The 3380-nt window shown below is 51.1% G+C and overlaps 1 pseudogene; it reads left to right on the top strand.

The window, feature by feature from the left end:
- Window positions 1-244: 244 nt before the first annotated feature.
- LOC121171658 lies at window positions 245-1296 on the top strand (annotated as a pseudogene).
- The last annotated feature ends 2084 nt before the right edge of the window (window positions 1297-3380 follow it).

Consider the following 3380-nt stretch of genomic DNA (forward strand, 5'->3'; position numbering starts at 1 on the left):
GAAATGCAGATTTTTACAGAAAGAGGAGAAACAGAAAAGTCTTCTATTTATTTCCTAAATGATCGACTTTCTAAATGATTGCAAAGGTCAGAACTGAGCCAATGTGAAGTCAGGAGCTTCTAGATCTCCCACATGAATGCAGGAGCCCAGGGACTTAGGCCATCCTCCAGTACGTTCCCAGGCCATAAGTAGGAAGCCAGATCAGAAGTGGAGCAGCTGGAAGTTGAACTGGTGCCCACATGGGATGTCGACGCTATACAAGGTAGGTAGGAGCTTCTTGTTATGCGTCCTCATGAGAGGAACATCATCTTTAAACCCTGTGTGACAATCCCTGGCACACTGTCATGATGTCCAGGGAAGACAAGGCAATTACTACTTAAGTCCAACTACTTCCTTAAGATCATCCAACTCCTAGACGATTATTCACAATACTTAAGACAATATGGGCTCCAAACAGATTCAGCAGATCTGCATGCTCCTGCTTGGGAAGGCTGTGGTGCTGATAGGCAAGAATATCATGATGCACAAGGCCATCCGGGTGCACCTAGAGAACAACCTGGCTCTCGAGAAGGTCCTGCCTCATATCAGGGGCAATGTGGGCTTTGTGTTCACCAAAGAGGATCTCATTGAGATCAGGGATATGCTGCTGGCTCATAAGGTGTCACCTGCTGCCCATGCTGGGGCCATTGACCCCTGTGAGGTCATTGTACCAGCTTAGAACTTTGGCCTGGGGTCCAAGAAGATCTCCTTCTACGTTTTGAGCATCACCACCAAGATCTCTGGGGCACCATGGAAAGCATGAGTGACATGCAGCTGATAAAGGTTGGAGACAAGGTGGGGACCAGGGAGGCCATTCTACTCAACATGCTGAACATCTGTCTGTTCTCCTTCAGGCTGATCATCCAGCAGGTATTTGACGATGGCAGCATATACAACCCCAAAGTGCTACACACCACTGAGGAAATGCTGCATTCCCACTTCCTGGAAGGTGTGCGCGATGTGGCCAAGATGTGTCTGCAGATTGGCTGCCTGACTGTTTCATCCATGCCCCATTCCATCATCAGTGGGTACAAACAGGTCCTGGCTGTGTCTATAGAGACCAAGTGTACTTTCCCACTTGCTAAGAAGGTCAAGGCCTTCCTGGATGATCCATCTGCCTTTGTGACTGCTGCCTTTGTGACTGCTACCACTTCTACTGCTCCTGTCGCTTTGGCCTCAGCCCCAGTCCAAGGTGGAGGCCAAGGAGGAGTTGTAAGAGTTGGTCAAGAGTATATGGGCTTTGGTCTCTTCAACTAAGCCAAAAAGCAACCAGTTCAGCCAGCTTTATCTGCCAAATGAAAAATAAAGTCTTACTTCTCTCTAAAGAACAAGAAGGAGAAAGGAGAGGTAGGTAGGAGGGTGTCTACTACACATGGCAGTGTGCTGGCTCCTGTGAAGAAATTCTTTTGCTTGGCCTGGGTGGAAGGAACAGGTGGTTGGGATGGGAGCGCAGTGATTGGGATGCAGTGATCCAGACAGCAGGAGATGGAGAGCCCTAAGCTGCTGTCAGACAACCTAACAAATGTCACAAGCAGATTCTCTACTCCCTAATTTGGTGGCCCTGGCCCTGTAAAATAGGAACAACACCAGAGCTCTCAAGTCATAGTGGAGATGACCCTCTGTGGAAACAGAGTGAGTATGGCAACATGGGCTTGGTTTGGGTCTACTCCTGTGACTGACTATACAAGGCCCAGGCTCTTCCTCTGCCCATGGCAGCTTTTCAAAGGGCTGAAGTCATCTCTTCTCCTCAGAGGGGGGCAGTGGGAGGATCACAGAAGAGAAAGGCCTGGATTTGAAGAGGCTTTTTAGAGACATGAGCCTTGAAAGAGACCATTTGGTCCAAGCCACTTTCCTTTCGCTAAATGAAAACTTCCCTAAAAGCTGTAAGGAAAACCATCTAAGGCAAGTCCTGCCCCCAAGCAGGCAGCTTATGGGTACAGAATAGGGAGCCTCAACTGTAGTTCTTCCTCCACTCCCAGGAAATAGCCAAAGGCCAGGACACTCCCAAGAAAGTCCCCAAAGAGAGTAACACTGCCTTGAGGTCAGACCCCCAACCCCAGTCCCAAGGTCTAGAAGGTTCTAGAGTCAGATGGACAGGGCAAAGAATGTTGGTGGAAGGGAGGGGCTCAGGTGTGTGTTAACAATGAGGATGTGGGAACTGGCAACATGGTGGAGGCAGGAGCAGAAAGAAGCTGATACCCTCCCATGACAAAGCCGGGGGTCCCTGAGGCAGGGGACAGCAGCAGGCCGGGCAAGGCTTTTACTGTACTACCCCATCTGCAGCCCCATGTGCCTTCCTAGTGCCTATCTAACTGCCAAGTCCCTCTCTATGTTGGGACAAGTCGAACTTGAACTTTCCTGGGAGCTGGGAGCCTGTGGGGGAGGGAAGGGGAGGAGTGTCCTGTAGGGGAGGAGGGAGGCAGTTAGGAGAAAGGCAGACTGGCGTGGTACCCCCCACCCCAGCAGGCACTTCAATAATCTGATTTCCATAAAGAGAACTTTCCCGGCCATAAAGATTTTATTGAAACTCCCAGCAGCCTGATAAAAGCATAATTCCACTGACCACAATCTACCTAGGAATAGCTCCAGGATATTACGCTGGAACTCACTCGGCAAAGCCATCCATCCCTCCTGGAAGGCTGCTCGCTCCCCTTCCCCCTTTGCCTTCTCCTCCAAGGGAGAGAGGCACGCCTTTGGCTCAGCTGTGGACTCTACACATTCCATGGGGGAAAATGTGAGGCCAACCCCACTCCACCCCTCCAAAAAAAAAAAAATCAGTCCAGCTCTGCAGCTTCCCCCTCACCCCCGCCCCGCAAACCCCAGAGGAGAACTGGAGATGTGCACAGCGAAAGAAGGTTGTAGGGCCAGCTCTGGCTCACTGCAGGCCTGCTGCTCTGCGAGAGGGGCCCGCCCTGGCCTGGGACTCCCAGAGGAGCTGGCTGGAGTCCAGAGTATCAGGGAAAGGTCCCTGGACACTCCCGGTGACAGATTTGCCTTCGTTGTTTGCTGGCCTTAAACAAGTCACTTTTCTTAATTGGTGGAGTGGGGGAGGGGAGGAGGAATGGGAAGAGCATATATTGAAAGCGGTATGGTCAATGGGGGGCTATGAGACACGTGATGTAATGTGAAAGTCCCAGGGTCATGCCTGGCACCCCAGGTCCCCTCAGGGCATGTTATACCCCCACTGGCACTACTCCCCCGGCCCCACCACTCCCTACTGGCTCCTCAGGCCCAGTCTTCTTTCCAACAGCATCGTTGTTGGAAAGAAAACAGTGAAGATCTAGTTGTTTATTTGAAAATTAGCATTACAGAAAGGAAGGGGGAAGAGACAGAGAGAGTGA

This window comes from Ochotona curzoniae, unplaced genomic scaffold (assembly GCF_017591425.1).
Source record: "Ochotona curzoniae isolate NIBS_2020 unplaced genomic scaffold, NIBS_Ocur_1.0 contig_1274, whole genome shotgun sequence".
NCBI lineage: Eukaryota > Metazoa > Chordata > Mammalia > Lagomorpha > Ochotonidae > Ochotona > Ochotona curzoniae.